Here is a 21356-nt window from a genome sequence, read left to right as displayed (position 1 = left end):
ATACTTTGAAGGAGAAATTACCCAGATCCTTTATACTAGATCAGCAGAGGGTATGTGTTTGAGGTTTTCTTTATTTAAAAAAAAATTTTTTTTAGTTGTCAGTGGACCTTTATATTTTATTTATTTATTTATCTATTTATCTATCTATTTATTTATTTATTGCGCAGTTCTAAGAATCAAACCCAATGCCTCAACATGCTAGACAGGGGCTCTACTACTGAACTACAACCCCAGCCCTGTTGGAGGCTTTTCTAAGAGAATTTTTTTTTTTCCACAAAGGAGTAGAAAGTTTAAAAAAAAATAAAATAAAAAAGTTGGGGGGCTGGGGATGTGGCTCAAGCGGTAGCGCGCTCGCCTGACATGCGTGTGGCCCGGGTTCGATCCTCAGCACCACATACCAACAAAGATGTTGTGTCCGCCGAGAACTAAAAAATAAATATTAAAAATTCTCTCTCTCTCTCTCTCTCTCTCTCTCTCTCTCTCTCTCTCCCCTCCTCTCTCACTCTCTCTTTAAAAAAATAAATAAATAAAAAATAAACATTATCTTTAAAAAAAAAAAAAAGTTGGGGCTGGGGATGTGGCTCAAGTGGTAGCGCGCTCGCCTGGCATGCGTTCGGCCCGGGTTCGATCCTCAGCACCACATACAAACAAAGATGTTGTGTCTGCCAAAAACTGAAAAATAAGTATTAAAAAAAAATTCTCTCTCTCTCTCTCTCTCAAAAAGAAAAGTTATAGCAAATGTAAGAAAGGAAATAGGAGTGGGAGCGACATTTCAGGTCAAGATCTTCATATCTGTTACTTGGTGTGTGTTTATACATGTGTGTATAGGTATGTTTTCAGGTCATATGTTAAGCTGGAACGTGAAAGAGGTAGGGAAGATTCAGATACAAATCTTTTTCTCATTCCCTTGGCCTCAGGGCATTCTGTGCTATCTATACATAAGGTTTTCTGGGGACTGGGGATTGGCTGCTAGGACATAAATTCAAGTGCATGGATGGAATCTGTATAGTTTAAAGCAGTGATTGTCAACCATAGGCAGTTTTGCCCCTCAGGGGACATTTGTCAATGGTTTGGGGGGAGGTAATGGACCACTGAGCCACATTCCCAGCCCTATTTTATATTTTATTTAGAGACAGGGTCTCACTGAGTTGCTTTAGCATATTGCTTTTGCTGAGGCTGGCTTTGAACTTGTGTTCCTCCTGCCTCAGCTTCCTGAGCCATTGTGATTATAGACATGTGCCACCAGGCCCAGCTTGGAGACTTTTTTTGTTGTCATGACTTAGAGGGGTGGTACTATTGGCATCTACTATTAGTAGAGGCCAGTGATGCTGCTAAATATCCTATAATGCATAGCACAGTTCCCTACAATAACAAATTTTTGGCTCAAATGTCAGTATAATTTAGATGGTTGAAAAACTGGTTTAAAGTATACAGATGTGTATCAAATGATTGAGCTAGGACATTTTTCTAGTTAAGCTTATATTGTCTGCAAACAACAGAAACCTGAAATATTTAAAAAGTTATTGTGGTAGGTCACAGAATCAAAGGAAGATCTCATTGGCAAATCAAGAGAAGGGCAGGAACCATCCAACTCTTAAAAACTCATTGAAAGAATTCCTGAACCTTCCTCTTGGAGCAGGGTTTCTGAATCTCAGTATTATTGACATTTGGTCTAGATAATTCTTTGTTGTGGAGGGCTGTTCTGTCTCTTATAGGATGTTTAATGCTTCTAGACATTGCCAAACATCCACTAGAGGACAAAATTGCTCCTGATTGAGAACCACAATTGAGAGATGCTGACCCATCTCTCAAAATTCCTAGTCTCTGATCTCTCCTGTCAAATATATCAGATTCCTGGGACAGGAATTCTATGTGACCCAGTTCTGTCTATTCCTAGATCAATTAACAATGGCAAAGGGATGTACAACAAAGGTATGGTTATGGTCAGAATTATTTTGAGTCAAGGTTGCTGCTTTGCTTGTATCTGTAATAGTGAAGTAAATTAGATTTCCAGGATCCTCATTTGCTATGTTAAGGAAATTGAACTTACTCCCTGAATTGGAGAGTGACTGCTAATTAAAAGAATTCCAGATAAAAGAGTGATATGATCAGTATAGAAGTCTGGTTTTTGGAATATAGGGTTCAGGAGCAACAGCAGGTGAAAATATAGAGCCTTCAAGTAACTCAAGTAGAAAACTAATGTATTGGTAGATATTGATGTCTTTCAGAATTCATAGGAAAGTCGGAGAATGAGAGTTGGAAAGGATTGGATCCAGACCTGTTCCAAAGATGGTCTCCATATGACTTGTTCTGTAAACTAGGATGAAGGAACAAATAGAAAGAGCAGGTGGCTAAGAAGACCACTGAATGTTCAGAATATTCTTGTGGAGATAAGGAAGGGTTGTAGGATTTTGTGACTGAATGGCAGTGTGATAGAGTACCTCACAAGTATAGAGTACCTCACAAGGTGTTGGTAGGATGGGCCTCTAAAGGAAAGAGGAGAGAAGATACCATCTGGAGAAAAAAGGAAAGAACCTCAAAGAATTGCAAATGCTATCCAGGTAGAAGAGCAGTAGCGAAAAGAAATGAGAGTTTGCAGGGATTGGAGTTTTTGTCTAAAAGTGTCATCTTGAAGCTTTAAGATTTTAGAGGCCAAAATAAGCCTAGTTTGCTCAGACATGGCCATGGAAGTAAGTTGCTAAAGAGAAGTTTGGGTGCATGTAATCGGAAATGAATATTGCGAGGTCTATAAATATCGTTGTGACATAGAGTGGTCTGTTGCTTATACTGTCAAATAATAATTTCATGTCATTATTTAAAGGCTGATTATTCACATGCTTCACTTTTATGGTAAAACTTAATAAATAAATAATTTTTGAGAATGTATCTATTTCAGGTTTTTAAGCACTTGCATGTGCCAAATATTGGGAATTAGGGATACAAGGATGGGTAAGACCTGGTCTCAGCTCTTGGGAAATTTCAGTGATTCTATTTTGATTCTATTTGAGAGGCATGAGTAGGATCACTAACTATAGCTATTTCTAAACTGTCCTGCCATGTGAAATTTGTGAGATGGGTTTACTTAGAGTAGGCAACTGGGAAAAAAAATGAGTTAAGTATTGCTTTTTGGATTATAAGTAAATTGGTCATGGTTGTTTTGTTTTTTGGTTCCAAGAATTTAACCCAGAAGTTCTTAACCACTTAGCCACATCCCCAGCCCTTTTTTAAATTGTTTTTTATTGAGACAGGGTCTCTTTAGGTTGCTAAGTTGCTGAGGCTAGCTTTGAATTTGGGATCCTCCTGCCTCAGCCTCACTAGCTGCTATGATTACAGGTGAGTCCTACCATGTTGGGCAGTTTTGGGTTTCTTTAAATCGACAGTATTCATTTTCCAGAATTTCTAATAACATGAATTTTACACTAGATATATTAGTTGTTTAACACATAATTTACTCAGTTCCTGCTTTATGCAATACTGCTCCAGAGTGCTATGGATATAGCAGTTAACAAAATAGTCAAAAATCTCTACTCTAATAAGTGTTTACATTTTAATTAGAGGAGGAAGACAGTAAGTCAATAAATGAAATACATAATATATCAATTTGTGTTAAGTACTTTTGGAAAAAATAACAAAGGGAAAGGGGATAGGAAGTTCAGGAAGGTAGAAATGGAGTTTGTGGTGTTTTTTACATTTTTTATTGGTGCATTATAGTTTGTACATAATGGTGGGATTTGTTCTTATATAGAGTTTGCGGTTTTAAATTTGGTGATTGGGAATGCTGAATTGAGAAGGTATTATTTGGGAAGAGAACTGAAAGAGGTGGTGGGACAAATGCAAAGGGTCTTGAGGTGGGAGAGCCTATCATTTTTTAAGTATACCAAGCCTCTACTATAGGTGGAGTGAAGAGGGATAAAGAAGAGATCAAAGAGAATACGGAGGCCAGATAATGTGGGAATTCATAATGACTTTGACTTTGACTCTGAGTGAAATTGGAAGCTACTGGAAGCCTGTCAGCCTAAGATCACTGTGGCAGCAGTGTGGGAAATAGGACAAGGGCAAAAACAGTAGGCCAAAGATGAGATTATTAACTAATCAAGTTACTGGTACCAAGGTAGATGATACCAGTAACATGTTGAAATAGTTTTTAGAGGGGCTGGGGATGTGGCTCAAGCGGTAGCGCGGTTGACTGGCATGTGTGCGGCCCGGGTTCGATCTTCAGCACCACATACCAACAAAGATGTTGTGTCCGCCGAGAACTAAAAAATAAATATTAAAAAAAAAATTCTCTCTCTCTCTCTCTCTCTCTCTCTCCCTCCCTCCCTCCCTCCCTCCCTCCTCTCTCACTCTCTAAAAAAAAAAAAAAGAAATAGTTTTTAGATACACTTTGAAGATGGAGCCAGGATTGACCTACAGAGGTGAATTGAGAGAACAATAGTGAATGACTTAAAAGATTTTCACGTTAAGCAACTGACAAGATGAAATTGCAATTTACTAAACTAGAGAAGACTACAGAAGGACCAGGCTTATGGGAAAACTCGAGTTCAATTTTGGATACATTAATTTGGGTGAATATTAGGTTATCTAATATTCCTGTTTTATTTGTGATGTGATTTAGAATAAAGGTTTTAGTTTGACAACAACAATGGCAGTGTTTTTGTGTGGTCATCCCTGGCATTGTACAGTAAGTAATTACTACAGTGAATTGTGAGTTGAGGGATGCTCTGAAGAATAGTATATACAAATATCTGAAATAGAACAGGACTCTGTTTCTTTCACATTAATTTCCAACTAGAACCAGATTTTGATTCTTATAAAAGTTATTTTCATATTGATTTGAAAACTTCAAGCGAAATGAGAATTGAATACTTGCTCTAGTACATGTTGTAATATTACCTCTTAGAATCAGAAGGGATCTATTTCTCTATCAGTGAAGGAGATTATTAAAATGTTAAGATTTGTCTTTTACCTGAGGTCTGACAGATAATGCTGGGTGGTAAAGCTACCAGTCCACTATCATTTTAATTGATTTTTCTCTGCGCCGGTTTAGGTTATTGTATCCACCTAACAGTTTACTTTTCTTTTCTTTTTGGTACCGGGGATTGAACTCAGGGGCACTGAATCACTGAGCCATATCCCCAGCCCTATTTTGTATTTTGTTTAGAGACACAGTCTCACTGAGATGCTTAGTGCCTCACCATCGCTGAGGCAGGCTTTGAACTCATGATCCTCTTAAGCATCTGGGATTACTGGCGTGCGCCGCTGCACCCGGCTCAGTTTGCTTTTCTTGTACTGAATTTTCAGCACTGTCCTATTACTCCTGTATGGTGTTTTACCATCCTCCGCTGCATATCCTTTACAAGATGATTATAGTCCTTAAGCTCTGTAACCCTTTGAAGTTAGAGGACCATAATATTTTGACTCAGCAATTCCTTGAAGTTCAGAAACATAATTTCTTCATTTCTTTTTATTTAGATAATTTTATTTTTTGCAGTATTACACTTTGCCTTAGTACTGCAGTTTCCAGTCTAAGCTCTTATTTAATAAGTTAATCTTTTATCAATTATATAAGCTTACAGTTATGCATATTACATAGATTTAATATTATGCATTGGTATTTAGTAGTGGGTACTGGTAATTGAAGTTCAGTTTGCTGTAAATACAAGTAGAAGACTTTGTTTCTGTGAGTGAAAAATAAGGAGTTATATTGACACCAAGCTTTTGTTTTTCATTTTTTATTGGTGCATTTTACTTGTTCATAATGGTGGAATTTGTTACATATTCGTATATGCACACAATATAATAGTGTATTTTGGTCAGTATCATTTCCAAGTATTTTTCCTTTCCCTCCTCTCTTCCCTCCCTATGGTCCCTTTCTTGTACTCTACTGATGTCCTTTTGATTTTCATGAGATTCTCCTAACCTTTCTTTCCCTTTTTCTTCTCCAGCTTCCCAAAACATAATCCTTGACCTGCTGATTTTGGCTTAACATAATGCAATTTAATTTCATTGTTATTGTAACAAGAATAGTTATATATTAACACTGAAGATTTTGATAGAGGTTGACTTATTTTTCAAAAAAGAAAGAAAGGATCTCTGGCTTTTTCTTTTTTTTTTTTTTAGCATAGCCTTGGGTGTTGTTTTCCTCCACTCTTGTCTATTTGTAAACCCATTTTTTTTTGTTATTAAGAATTAATATTTAGGAGTAACTTAGTGATACCAGAAAATTTGGTGATTTTAAAATTTGATAAAACAATATGTTTAGATATTGAGTTTCTTTCTCAAACATTTACTTCTGCTGTGAAACAACTTTATATATAACTGAGATATACTATAAAAAGGGACAACCAAAAAATATGAGCTTTATCTTATCTTATTATCTCCATTGATAGGTTGTTCATTTATTTTTTTTTTCCTACCAGTACTTATGGAAGGTTCTATAGGATTACAAGAAAATTAAGGTATATGAATGCTTTATGGAAACATTTTGGTAGATGGGTCAATAAATAGAATTAAAGATAGAATATAAGTCTTATGAGAGGGTTAATTGTTTTATACCTTTATTTACTTATTTTATGTGGTGCTGAGGATCAAACCTAGTGCCACAAGCGTGCTAGGCAAGCATTCTACCGCTGAGTCAACCCCAGCCCACAATATTCAACTTTTAACAGGAGAGATCATGAGACAAAGGTGGTCTGTTAGATTAGCTTGTAAAGAAATAATGAAATAAAATCACATAAATGACTTGAGGATAGAAATAGTCATTAAATTTGTTTGACTAGGGCATGCATACAAAATAATTATGTAAGGCAAATATATAGAGAAGTTAAGGGAATTTTTTTTAAGTTTATTCAGTTTTCTAGAGATTTTATTTTCCAATACTGTACTTTTTTTCCCTTTTCCCCCCACCTGTATTTTATTGTCTTACTTTCTGTAGCCAGATTATCTGCATTCCTTCACGAAAGGCCATTGTGTCTCAGACTTCATTTTAGAAGTGCATTTTTCATGGGCAATTTTAATTAAGTTAGTCTTTGCTAATATCCTTCATTTTAAAACTCATTTAGGTTTTAAAATATATCTTTTTTTTTTTTAAATCAAAACAGATGCTTCATTTTTGTTAGTTCTGTTGATTGTCATCTCTTTAAGGGCAGAATCACCTTCATAAGCTTTAAATTACAAGGGCAGTGTCTGTGCTTCTTTGTTCACCACAGTTTCTTTAGCATCCATGTTATGTAGAAGTTGTTCAAAAACATTTGAACCGGCTGGAGAAATAAATTTGTTCTACTGCTTTGACTTCCATGGAATTCATAGGACATATATTGGTTGCCCTACATACATTTTTGGCACGTTTAAAAAGTTGACTTATATCCAAAAAATTTAATTTAAATGTTTTTTTTCCTAGAAAATACTATAGTTTTTAAATACATTTTTAAGTATATATAATATTTTATTGTATCTTTCTTTGGCTTATGGATTATTTTTCATAGGTAATTTTGTACCTCAGTTTTCTCAGAAATGAGAATTATAGTTTTAATTGAGGCTCTTGGCAGTTAAATTGATGTGCTAATTTGTATTTGTAGGTTGCTTGTTTTGAAGAGTGCCAATCTTAATTGATTTCATTTAGTGTTAAATTAGATACTTCATCCTTTACACAATTTGTATACAAAATAGCTATTTCATTTTCATTGATTAAAATTTTAATAAAAAATTCTTTTAAAAATATGAATGTAATACAGTAATAGTAATACCAGTGGTAGACAGAAAATCCTAAATGGTTAATTCATCTTAGCTATGTATGCAGTGTTTGCCTTTGGTTAATCCAGTATGAAATACAACTGTATTTTTTTAAAGTGCATCACAGCTAAATATTTTTATCATATCATTCCTTTCCTCTCCCTTCCCTTAAACTTGCTCCCTTCTGTGCCCCCTGTGTACCCACCCATTCCCTGCAGCGTTCCCTGCTGGCTGTGGTGGAGATTGATGTGCTGTGAATTGCATAATCACCTAAATGAGTACCAGAAGAGTCTAAGAAACCCTGGCAACTGACTACTTGCTTTCATCAGGAATAGGGACCTTTTGTCTGAATTTCCTGCCCTCAGGTAATACTTCTATTCCCCATTCTTCTTTTTTCTTTCTGTAAATGCAAGCACTTACAATGGGCGCCCCCCATCATAATGATACTTTTTTTTTAATATTTATTTTTTAGTTTTCCGCGGACCAACATCTTTGTTTGTATGTGGTGCTGAGTATCGAACCTACGCATGCCGCGCTACTGCTTGAGCCATATCCCCAGCCCCCCAGAATGATAGTTTGAAAATTATTCTGATTTCACTTTCTTTTTTTTTTTTTTTAAAGAGAGAGTGAGAGAGGAGAGAGGGAGAGAGAATTTTTTTTTTTAAATTTTTTTGGTAGTTGCAGATGGACAGAATGCATGTTTTTTTTAATTTTTAATTTAATTTTTTTTTTTAAAGAGAGAGTGAGAGAGGGGAGAGAGAGAGAATTTTTAATATTTATTTTTCAGTTCTCGGCGGACACAACATCTTTGTTGGTATGTGGTGCTGAGGATCGAACCCGGGTCGCACGCATGCCAGGCGAGCGCGCTACCGCTTGAGCCACATCCCCAGCCCTGAGAGAGAGAATTTATAATATTTATTTTTTAGTTCTCAGCGGACACAACATCTTTGTTGGTATGTGGTGCTGAGGATCGAACCCAGGCCGCACGCATGCGAGGCGAGTGCGCTACCGCTTGAGCCACATCCCCAGCCCCTGATTTCACTTTCTTTACTAGGTAGCTCTAAGCTCATGTAATCTTTTAGAAAAATGACTTCTCTAGGTTTGGTGAGCACTTAAAGTTGTAACCAGTTCTTTCTGATGTTGCAAGGGAGAATTTTATAATTTACAGCCAGTTATTTGGAAATAGTAATTAGTATTTGATCTACTATAATAGGTAAGGTTTCATGGTCTAATATAATTAGTGAGATCTGAAGGCTTTTTTGGTAATGAGGATGTTTTAAGCAATTCTCTCATTCATCATTGAAGGACTCAAGAGTTTATTTTGTGTGTTTAATATTAATTATAATCTTTATCATAGAGGTTGAAATAAGACAACAGTAGTGCAAATGGGATTCATTTTTGTGGAATGTAAGGATTTCCCATCCTTTTTTTCTTCTGCCCTTCCCTGACCCCTTTAAAAATTCATTTCCAGGGAAAGCAATTTTTATGTTATAAAACCAAACTCAGGAAAATAGTGCTGAATTTCTTTTAACATGGGATTCAAAGAAAAACTCAACTCATATCATTGAACACTTATACTCCTTAGGAAATTAATCTACATAAATACTTTGAACCTTTCTGAAAGTCTTGTAAAATAAATTGTTAATTAAAAACTAACTGTGGTGTAGCTCAGAGGCAGAGCACTTGTATAGCATATATGAGGCCCTAAGTTTGACCCCCAGCACTGTAAAATAAAAGTAATCATGAGTGAAATAATGCAACTCATTACATACTTATCCTAGGGGTAATGGAATGGTTGATAAACTTGTTGCCATATGCTAACTAGAAGTAGTACAATGACTTAAACATTGTTTTCCATTCTTGTGTGCCTTAATTCCATGCTATCATTTGGGAATCAGGATCTCAACCAAAATTGCCAAAGGAAAGATGCCAGGCAGATTCATTTTTCATTGATAATTAAAGTCTTGTTGCTTATAATGACACTGAGAGATAGTTCTTGTTTTGTATATATCTCCAGCAAATCCTCTAGGACAGTTGTTCATGAAGTATAGTAACAACTGTAATTCTTGGCTTTTTCTAGATAACACCTCCTTAACATATCTTTTTTGGCCATATTAGTACTGCATTTATTGAAAATGAGTTATGATTGTATTCCAAATTTAAGCTCTCACTGCAAGAGGGTCCCAAGAAGTTCTTGGAGAAGGGGGAACTCAACTCAGGACAAGTGGGGTCCTTAACATATGTGACAGAAAAGAATTTCAGTATGCATGAGTCATACACACAAATTTACGTAAGTAAAGAGATATAGATTAAAAGTAGAATGTGGACTGGGCACAGTGGCACATGCCTGTAATCCCAGTGGCTTGGGAGGCTGAGAAAGGAGGATTGCAAGTTCAAAGCCAGCCTCAGCAATTTAGCAAGGTCCTAAGCAATTTGGTGAGACCCTATCTCAGAACAAAAAATGAAAAGGACTGGGGAATGTGGCTCAGTAGTTAAGTGCCCCTGGATTCAATCCCTGGTACCAAAAATAAATAAATAAATAAAAGGAGAATGTGGGAATGATGATTTGAGGGTTCTCAGGCTTTTTAAAAGGAAACTTGATGAGTGGTATGGGAAAATATGTGAGGATGACTGTGGGAAGCCATTCTAACACGTGATTGGGTGACTCCTGTTAAGGGCCTGAGGCGCTTTGGCTCTGTCGAAGCTTTCCCAACCCTTTCCTGATGAGAGAGCCCATCCGTGTGGGGGTGTGCCTGACCACTGACCCGGGGACCCAATCACTGACCCTGACCTTGGAGTGCAGCCCCCCCTCAACCTTCATTGGGTGGAATTCTCCCCTGAATCTCTTGTTCCCCAATAAAGGGCTACTCCCAGGCGTGTTCGCTCTCTCTCTCTCCTGCTAGCCCTGAGTAATCCTTGCTGGCCTGCTGGGCGGTTAGAGGAGGGAACCAGAGAGGGGAGCCGTCTCGGACCTAGCAATATAAATAAGGTAACTGAGTTTGTGTGTTTTATTTCGATCTCTTCTAACTAACTTTATGCCTAGAACCTCATTAATGAAACCATTGCGCAGGCCGCGTGGTAGAGATGACATCAGTCTGATCTTTCTTAGGATTCTCAGACTGACGTGGTCTCCATTATTTTATTCAGTAGATCACATTGGAAAATCCCCTGAATTATAGATTTTTCAAATCTTGTATCTTTCTTAATCTACTTATTGGGGGGCGAATAGTGTACAAAGTAATTTTTAAAAACGGGAGTATTTATGGTAACTTTAAGATTTACAGATTTTCCAGAAATTTGAGAGTTCAGGCCTGGGAGAAAGACTGGCTTGGGAATGACAGACCTAGAAAAGTATGCAGAAACTCAGAGTAAAATTATATTTTCTTGTCTTTCTTTTATGTCTCCTTCCTACCTATTTTTTATTTCTTCTGTCCTACCCCAGAACCACAGCTATCTAGGTGTTTTTTCAAGTTGCCTACTAAATTTAACTTCTTTTTCTTTAGTTATGGTTTTAATTAGTCATGATTCTTTTTTATTTAAATAACTCCTTAATTTATGCTCTTATCTTGGATCTACTGTACCAGACTACTTGGCACATATTTGAATCTCACTTGTCACTACCCAGATTTAATTTATTATTTCTTTATCAGTTGTTGCAATTAAATGTTCTCATTTCCTTTTGGTCTCATACTTCCCTGTTCATATTTGTCACTCTTATCAGATAAATGTTCAAAAATGTGAATCTTATTTAATTTCTTGCTAAAAATCTTTTAATGACTCCTGTTTCAGCTTATCTTTAATTTTATTTGTAAAAGAATTTTTTTGTAGTTGTTGTTCCAGAGAATTCTAAAGATTGAACTTGAGTACATAAAATTTACAAAAATAGAGTTTTAGGGGCTGAGGTTGTGGCTCAGTGGTAGAGTGCTCGCCTAGCACGTGCCAGACCCTGGGTTTGATCCTCAGCACCACATAAAAATAAATAAATAAAATAAACGTGTTGTGTCCAACTACAACTAAAAAATAAATATTAAAAAAAATAGACTTCTAGTTGAACCAGTGTCAGGGGAGGTTATCTGGCTTATCCTTTCCTTTTTTATTTCTTTTCCCACCTGGGATGAACCATGAATCTCCTTAGGGGCATTGTGAGAGCAACATTGATACATAGGATTAAACCCGTATTCTTTGTTATGAAAAACAAGAGTCTTTCTTGTTCATTTCTCAAGGCATGTAGTTTCTTTCCAAACTATCCAGTTCCTTATATTATATCTGGGACCACTGTATGTTACTGTATAACCTTGAACATAGCTATTGCTTCTGTCTGAAATGCTCTTTTCTCTGCCTTATTCTTAAAAACAGCTCAAATGCTGCCTCCTCTATAAAGCCTTCGAAAAGCAGTCTTCTTTACTATTAACAGAATTGATCACCCATTCCTTGTGCCTCCATTTTGTCCTGTTCTCATTTTTATTGTAACATCAATCATATGGTTCCTGGCACAGAGTAAGATTGTAATAAACTGGGGCTGGGGATGTGGCTCAAGCGGTAGCGCGCTCGCCTGGCATGTGTGCGGCCCGGGTTCGATCCTCAGCACCACATACCAACAAAGATGTTGTGTCTGCCAAGAACTAAAAAAATAAATAAATATTAAAAAAAATTCTCTCTCTCTCTCTCTCTCTCCTCTCTCACTCTCTCTTTAAAAAAAAAAAAAAGATTGTAATAAACTGCAATGATTTGTTTATATACTTGTTTTTAAAAATAAACTGTGTGATCTTTGAAAAGCAGAAACTCTGTCTTAATGTTCTAAGTTTCTGAAGAGCGTAATGCTTTTTTTTTTGTCATGAAGGATATATGTTTAGTTTTGTCAGGTCTTCTAACATTTCAACAAAATCTATGTATCCATATTTTAATGTAGGTTTTACTCATTTATTTTTAGTGTTAGTAACAAATTAAGATGTTTTTTAAAACATACAGGCCAGGGGCTGGGGATGTGGCTCAAGTGGTAGCACGCTTGCCTAGCATGCGTCAGGCACTGAGTTCAATTCTCAGCACCACATAAATGTAAAATAAAGATATTGTGTCCACCTTAAAAAAAAAAAAACAACTAAAAAAATAAATATTAAAAAAAAAGAGGATGGGTTTGACTTAGACTTGACCTGTATCCATATCTGAGGCTGCTACTTTTTTAAAAAAACAAAAAAACAAAAACATGCAGGTCAGACAAAAATATATCTGCAGGCAGAACATAGCTCATAGTCTGCCAGTTTAAAGAACTTTTCTGTTCTTTAAATGTTTATGTTGAAAAACTGGTTATACAGTTGATTGATTTTCCTTACACGCTTTCACAAAAACAACTAAGCCGAACTCCATGTAAATTGAGAACACTAAAAAAAAAAAAACAATAAAAATAGGTAAATTTTAAGTTATTGTGATCCTTTATTCCATTAACATTGTAGGTTTTATTTATTTTTAATATAAAGCCATCTTGTATGTAATAAGATTCACATTCACATTGAGAACTCCTTGAGGGTAAGAATTTCCATATATTCCTACAATGCCTTTCTATATTTGTAGAACATTTCTACAAATGCTTTCACTAAATGTTGAATTGAAAATTTATCAATGTAATAATAGAGTGGTAATTGATTCTAAGATACCTTTTAAATTGAAATTATAGGTTTGGTTATAGTCTTGGATGTGCCTTTGGGTGACCTTGAGCAGTTCACTTAATCTCACTAGCCTTCACATTCTCTACAATAAAATGAGACAGTTGGATCAAAAGAATATTTCAAGTTCTAAAATTCTAAAATCATATGATATTCTTTGCTAATATGAAGGTTGCTTATGGTCCTATTCATTTTTTTTACTTAATTTATAATTGTTTTTAATGTATTTATTAGGTGGCAAAATCAGTGCAATATTTTCAAAAAGCCATAGTTCAGATACCTTACTTATTCCCTGGTATCTTATTAAAGTCCTTTCATTTATATTAAGAATGTATGTGTGTGTGTATATATATATATATATACACACACGTATATGTAATATATATCTGATTTAAATCGCTTTATTGAAATTTAACTTATATGTAATAAATTGCAGATGCCTAAAGTATACAATTTGATGAAAATTCAACATGTATGGATTTGTGACACCATCACCACATTAAGAAAATGAACATATTCACTCATCACCTGAAAAATTTCTTCGTGCCCCTTTGTAGTTCTCTTCCTTTGCTTTTGCCTTATCTCTGGCAACTCCTAGTCTATTATTCACTTATATCAGTTTGAATTTTGTAGTGTTAATTTGCATTTTAGGTAAAAGATTCATGTAGTGTATATTTTTTCTCTCAGCTTAATTATTTTGCAATGAACTTGTTTTGTTATGCGTACCTTCTTATTGCTGAGTAGTATTCAATTGTGTATATTCTATGTGTTTATCCATTTACCTATTAATTAGTACTTAGACTGTTTACCCATTTATCTGTTAATGAGTGTATAGATTGTTTCTAGTTGTTGCCTATTATGAATAAAACTGCTGTGAACATTCATAAATAAGTGTTTGTGAAGACATAGGCTTTCACTTCTTTTAAGTAGCTAGTGTATAAAAGTTCCACCTGTCCTTATCTTTGCCAGTACTCAATATGGTTAGACTTTAACATTTTGGCTCTTTTAGTAAGAAATGGTAACTTGTGTATTTTAATTTGCAGTTCCCTAAGATTGATTACATTGTTCATCTTTTCAAATACTTATCTGCCATCTGTGTATCTTTTAAAATTTGAGGGTCTGTTTAAACTTTTTGCCTGTTTTTATTAATAGGTATGTTTTTTTTAGTTGTAAGAGTTTTTTACATATTATATACACAAGTCTTTGGCTTATCTTTTAGTAACAGTGTATTTTGAAGGCCAGAGCTTTAAATGTTTTAAATATGGCTATACAATTGTTCCAATACCATTTGTTGAAAGTTTTTTTGGCCTGGGATCATAGTTCAGTGGTAGAGGGCTTGCCTAGTACATGTGAGGCCCTGGGTTTGATCCTCAGGATCATATAAAAATAAAGATATTGTGTCCATTTACAACTAAAAATATTTTAAAAAGAAAATATTATATTTTTCACATTGAATTGTTTTTGTTGTTTTGTTGGATATCACCTTTCTCTGTATGGCTCTATTTCTAGACTCATCATTTTTCTCCATTGATCATTTCTGTACTTACAAATAAAACTATCTTGATCATTGTAGCTTTGATAAATATTGAAATCGGTAGTCTTTTTCCAACTTATTTTTGGTCTTTTGCATTTCCATATAAGTTTTAGAATTGCATATAATTTCTACTAGAAAGCCTGCTGGAATTTTGCTTGGGATTGCCCTGAATCTGTAACTCTATTTGGGCAGAATTGGTTTCTCAAAAATATTAAGTCTTCAAATCTACTAATATGTTTTATTTCTTCATTTATTTAGGTCTTTAATTTTAGTAACATCTTGTCATTTTATTTTTTATACATGTTATATACCTTTTTTTTAAAGATTTATCCTTAAAAGTTTTTTTTGCATGAACAACACTTTAAAATTTTTAGCATCTGCTTGTGTTGCTAGCATATAGAAACTCAGTTGATAGTTTTATTACAATAACTTTATTGAATGAAATGTACATGATATAACTGGATAAAACTTCCATAAATAGCTCTGGGGACTCAGGTTGTAGCTCAGGTAGTAGAACCCTTGGCTCACATGTATAAGGCACTGGGTTTGATCCTCAGCATAATACAAAAATAAATTTTTTTAGATATGCATGACATTAACATATTGTACATACATGGATCCTCTAATTAGGATCCTAGTCTTCTTGTTGTACATGATGTAGAGTTTCACTGGTGGTGTATTCATGTATGAATATAAGAAAGCTTTGCCCAATTCGTTCTACTGTCTTTCCTAATTACATCCCCCTAACCTTCCCTTCATTCCCCTTTGTCTAATCCAGTGAACTTCTAGTCTTCTCTCCCCTCCCTCCTTTATTATGTGTTAATATCCACATATCAGAGAGAACATTTGACCTTTGGTTTTGGGGGATTGACTTATTTCACTTAGCATGATAAGTCTCCAGTTCCATTCATTTACTGACAAATGCCATCATTTCATTCTTCTTTATGGCTGAGTAACATTCCATTGTGTATAGGTACCACATTTTTCTTTATCCATTCAACTGTTGAAGGGCACCTAGGTTGGTTCCATAGCTTAGCTATTGTGATTTGAGCTCTTATGAATATTTATGTGGCTGCATTATTATAGTATGCTCATTTTAAGTCCTTTGGGTATACAACTGTGGAGTGGGATAATGAGGTCAAATGGTGGTTCCATTTCAAATTTTCTGAGAAATCTTCATACTTTTTACCAGAGTGGTTGCACCACTTTGCAGTCCCATCAGCAATGTATGAGTGTACCTTTTCCCCCACAACCTTGACAACATTTATTATTACTTGTATTCTTTTTTTTTTTTTAAAGAGAGAGGAGAGGGGGAGGGAGAGAGAGAGAGAGAGAGAGAATTTATTTATTATTTATTTTAGTTCTCGGCGGACACAACATCCTTGTTTGTATGTGGTGCTGAGGATCGAACCCGGGCCGAACGCATGCCAGGCAAGCGCGCTACTGCTTGAGCCACATCCCCAGCCCCTACTTGTATTCTTAATAATTGCTATTCTGACTGGAGTGAGATGAAATTTCAGTGTAGTTTTAATTTGTATTTCTCTAACTGCTAGACATGTTGAACACTTTTTCATAATATTGTCATCATATGAAGGGTACCTATTGCAACATGTCTTTTTTTTCATTGTTGATGTTGACCTTGATCATTTGGCTGATCATTTGTTAGGTCTGTATTATGAACTTACTCTTTTTCCCCACTTTCATAGAGTGTACTTTAAAAGGAAGTTCAATATGTAGCCCACAATACAGGAGTAAGATTTGGAACTTTTCAGCAATAGAAGATTTGTCTATTCCCTCCCAGTTATTTATTTATTTATTCAGTTATGTATTTCTATCATCATTAACCGATACATAACTTATTTTATAGTTTGGGTTATTATTAGTACTGTTGTATTTATTTTGTTCCTCAAATTATTCCATGTTTGGGAGCTCTTTCTTTTTTTAAAATATTTTTAAAGTTTTAGGTGGACACAATATCTTTATTTTACATTTATATGGTGCTGAGGATCGAACCCAGTGCCTCGTGCATGCTGTCGAGCGCTCTACCACTGAGCCACAACCCCAGACCTGTGAGCTCTTTTGTTTGACTCCTTTATACCTTCCACTTAATTTTCAACATATTGTCCTTAGATCCTGCAACCTTGCTAAAGTCATTTATTGGTTCTCATAATGTTTCTAAAAATTCTTTAGGATTTTCTATATAAATGATCATGTTGTCTGGGGAAAAAAGAGAGGTTTTACTTCTTTTCCAAACTGGATGCCTTTTACTTATTTTTCTTGCCTTATTTTGTTGACCAGAACATCCAATAAAAGTGATAAGAGCTTGCTTTGACCCTATCTTGCAGAAAAGTAATTTAGTCTCTTATTATTTAAGTATGATTTTAGCTGTAGGTATTTTTTATAGTTTAGGGTAAGTTTTCTTCTGTTTCTAGTTTATTTAGAGTTATTTTTCTATTTGACTTTTATCAATTGAAATAGAACATATCAGACTGTATTACACTATTATTTAGTGAAATTTTTGTTTTGCTTATGTGTATATTTATTAAATCTCATGACTCTTGCCCTAGGTTGTGTCAGTCTTTAATCTTAAAATCTTTTAACTAATTCACTTTTGAGTCTGTAGATAATGGGGCACTAACCCTGAGGGGGGAGTGCCAGATGAAAATATGTATAACTGGGATGAAAAGATGGTTTTGGGTAAAGGAGAAAATGAGGAAATGGTGGTTCGTGTAAAAAAGCCTTATCTGGTTTTAAGTTCTGATTGGTGGGATCTTTATGGCTGCATGATAAAGCCTGGATTGTGAAAAGATGTGATTAATTGCAGCTTAATAACTTAATGTTCCTAGCCAGAGAATTTGGCAGTCTATCCGAGTCTGAGAAGTCTTTCCAGAAACATTCTCTCTTGTACAATTTTTAAATGTTTTAAGGTTTTTTTCTCCTCCTACAAATATTTTTTGAACATAGTCAAGCAGAAGATATTAAAGTAATTTTGCTTACGTAAAGATATTGGTTCTTTTTTTTAAAACTTCTATATGTACTTATTTATTTTTATGTGGTGCTGAGGATCGAACCCAGGACCTTGCATGTGCTAGGCGAACGTTCTACCACTGAGCCACAATCCCAGCCTAAAGATATTGGTTCTTATAATATCTCTTAAAAAGTAATGAGAATTAATACTTGTTAGGGGCACAGAATCTTGAGATACTAGCCATTTTTCAATTATACCAGTTCACCGTAAGGGTTTGATTGGGTGTAGTTGTGAGAGAATGGAAAATGATACAGAAGAATCTTTTTGATACTTTTTTCAGTTTCTTCATTACCTTCTTTCTCAGTCATACTCCATTATTAATTTGTCCATTAGCTTCAAATTTGTTATTAGATTCACAAATCTCTTTCCCACCCTTTGTTAGGTAGCCAACTTCATTGTCTACTGGTTTATTTTTCATTTTCTTTTATAATGATAAGTAGATACTAAGTTTGTGAGGCTAACCTGGAACTTTCGAGCCTCCTGGCTCAGTATTACAGCTGTGTGCCAGTAGGCCTGACTATTTATCTACTTTTATTCGGTGCAAAAAAATTAAAAATTAATGTAAAACTTTCTGAAAAGGTATTTTTATACTAGAAATAAAGCAGCCTAGTCAGTTTTTTTTTTTTTTTTTTTTTGGTGGGGGGTGGGTTGGGGGGGGATATATGGTCTTGCTTTGTTGCCCAGGCCACCCTGTAACTCCTAGGCTCAAATATTCCTCCTGTTTTTCAGCTTCCTGATTAGCTGGGACTACAAGTGTGCACCACTGCTCACAGTTTAGTAAGGCAAATACAGCTGACGAAATAAAGCACATTTAAGTGTCAGAAAGCCCAAATGTCATTGATACATTTAATTTTTAGAGATTCATTTTTTTCTATTCTTTGTTCCTTCTCCTTTTTCCTTTCCTTTTTTTTTTTTAAAGAAATGTACAAATAAACAGGTTGGTAATTAACTGTAACACTGAAATAAATTTTTTGTTTCTAGTGCTGGGAATGAAACCCAGGGCCTCAAGCTTTCTAGGCATGTGCTCTACCACTGAGTTACATTCTGAGCCAATATAAATATAAAACAAACAAAAACTTTGAATATTGCCATGTAGGCATTAAATATTTTTTAAATTTAATTCTCTGTGACTATATTTACAGATCATATGGATGTTTCTAGTGATAAATTAGAAAAAGTTGTAGTTTTCTGAGAATAAGTGAATTATGGATAGTTTTTAACTAAAATTTAAATTCTTTAAATTTTATTTTAGTTCTTTGAAAATTTATGGTCCATGTGCCCTTCTTGGTCATCTTCAAGGAGTTAATTATAAAGACTGATTTTTGGATATAAATTCTAAACTGGATCTTACCAGTGAAGGATAGAAGGATGTAGTAAGGTGAATAGCTTCTAATAGAGGCATATTTGAAAAATTAAAGGGACTTCTTAAATCAAAGAGCACATTCGCCTGATTGACAAAAGAAGTGGTTAGAGTTGAAATATATCTAAATATGTATGCAAATCCATAGAAGTCCCCATATAGGAAATTTCTTTTAGTTCTCGGTATACTGTGGAGGTTGGTGATTATGAACTTGGAGACCTAAGTATATCTGAAATTAAACAATTAAGTTTCTGAGTTACAGATTGAGAATTTACTGTGTTCTAGAACTCTGCAAGATATTGTAGTACAAATGATAGAAAGTAGTAAAATATTTATTTCTTGGAAATACTTGCACTTGTACTCAGGGTATAAGGTGAAACATTTTGTTACCCAAAGTGACAAAACTGCTTCAAGTGGAAATGTTTCTCCCTTTCTGTTCTCTCTTCCTATTTCTAAAATGGAGAAACTCAAGAGACTTCCTATTAGCAGCTGCACTTAAAGAACTGACATTTCTTGGATTTAGCTTTCTAAACACAACCAGGAAAACTAATCTATAAAGACTTTATGCCCAGCCTTTGGACTCTTGGACTTGGAGATGGGGGACATTGTGTTCTACATAGACAGCCCTCATTCTTTATGGAGCACTTATGAGTTCTAAGCATGCTCTAGGTCTTTATTGTGTTACGTAATGAGCAAATGAACTATACAGACACATCTCAAAAAAAAAAAAAAATACAAACAGCAACAAATGTATGAAAAAATGTTCAACATTGACAATTAGGGAAATGTAAATGAAAAGTACACTGAAATTAGATTAGTCAGATTAGCATTCATCAAGAAATTCTGGAGAGTGTGTAGAGAAAAAAGGAACACTTTTACACTGTTGGTGGGATTATACATTAGTACAAGTGCTATGGAAATCAGTATGGAGGCTCCTCAAAAGAGTAGGCATGGAACCACCATATGACCCAAATATACCACTTCTTTGTATTTACCCTGAAGAATTAAGTATCTTATTATATATGCATACCCATTTTTTAATTTTTATTTTATTTATTTATGTACGGTGCTGAGAATTGAACCCAGTGCCTCAACATGCTAGGCAAGCACTCTACCAGTGAACCACCATCCTAGCCCCGTGTACCCATGTTTATAGCAACACAATTCACAATAAACTATGGAACCTGGGTGTCCATCAATGGATGAATGGATAAAGAAAATATGGTATATATATATACCATGATTGTGTTTTATTCAGCCATTAAAGAAGAATGAAATTATGTCATTTGCAGGAAAATGGATGAAACTAGAGACCATCATGTTAAGCAAAATAAGTCAAACTCAGAAGGTTAAGGGTTCTATATTTTCTCTCATATGCAGATGCTAGAGAGGAAAAGGAAAACAAAGTTGGGCTTGGATCTCCTAAAAATCAAGGGGAGTGCTGGGGTTGTGGCCCAGTGGTATGAAGCACTGGGTTCAATTCTCAGCGCCACATATAAATAAATAAAGCCATAGACAACTAAAAAAAAAAAAAAAGAAAAAAAATCAAGGGGAGATCAAGAAAAGGGACCCCCAAGGAATGGAAGGGAGTGAGGGGGGAGGGAATGCTGGAGAGTGTTATATCATGTGTATGTACAAATATGTAATAACAAATCCCATCAATATGTACAACTATAATGCACCAGTAAAAATATGGAAAAAAGTTTAATGGTATTGAGTCAGACATGATTAATGATTAATGGGAGGTAAAATACAATTTAGGATTATAATACAACCTTGTGTCATTGGTCAAATATTGGTTAAAAAATGAATTTTGTACTTCTCAGTTCACATTCTGTGAGAAAATATAAATCCAGATAGATGCTGCCTCAAGAAATTCTGGTTTGTTGTCAGTGGAAAAGCATGTGTGTATTGATTGATTGGTATTCTTGTTGACATATAAAGCTTGTAAATGGTATTCTTGTTGACATATAAAGCTTGTAAATGACTCAGGACATGTAGTTGCTTTAATATTTAACTTCAAAAAAATAATTAATTTTGTCA

The 21356-nt window shown here is 34.9% G+C and overlaps 1 protein-coding gene across 3 annotated transcripts in view; it reads left to right on the top strand.

Annotated features, from left to right (window-relative positions):
* BLTP3B (bridge-like lipid transfer protein family member 3B) overlaps window positions 1-21356 on the top strand; it is a 91448-nt gene that overhangs the window by 3897 nt on the left and 66195 nt on the right. The window contains exon 2 of one of the 3 annotated variants that reach the window (XM_081311077.1): window positions 7950-8096. The exons of the other annotated variants lie outside the window; for them this stretch is intronic. The gene's annotated coding sequence lies outside the window, so the exon portion shown is untranslated. The remainder of the gene's footprint in view (window positions 1-7949; window positions 8097-21356) is intronic. 3 annotated transcript variants of the gene reach the window in all.

This window comes from Spermophilus citellus (assembly GCF_964194105.1).
Source record: "Spermophilus citellus genome assembly, chromosome: 10".
NCBI classification, from domain to species: domain Eukaryota; kingdom Metazoa; phylum Chordata; class Mammalia; order Rodentia; family Sciuridae; genus Spermophilus; species Spermophilus citellus.
Note: the sequence above shows the minus strand (reverse complement) of the source record. Positions and strands in the feature narration are given on the sequence as shown.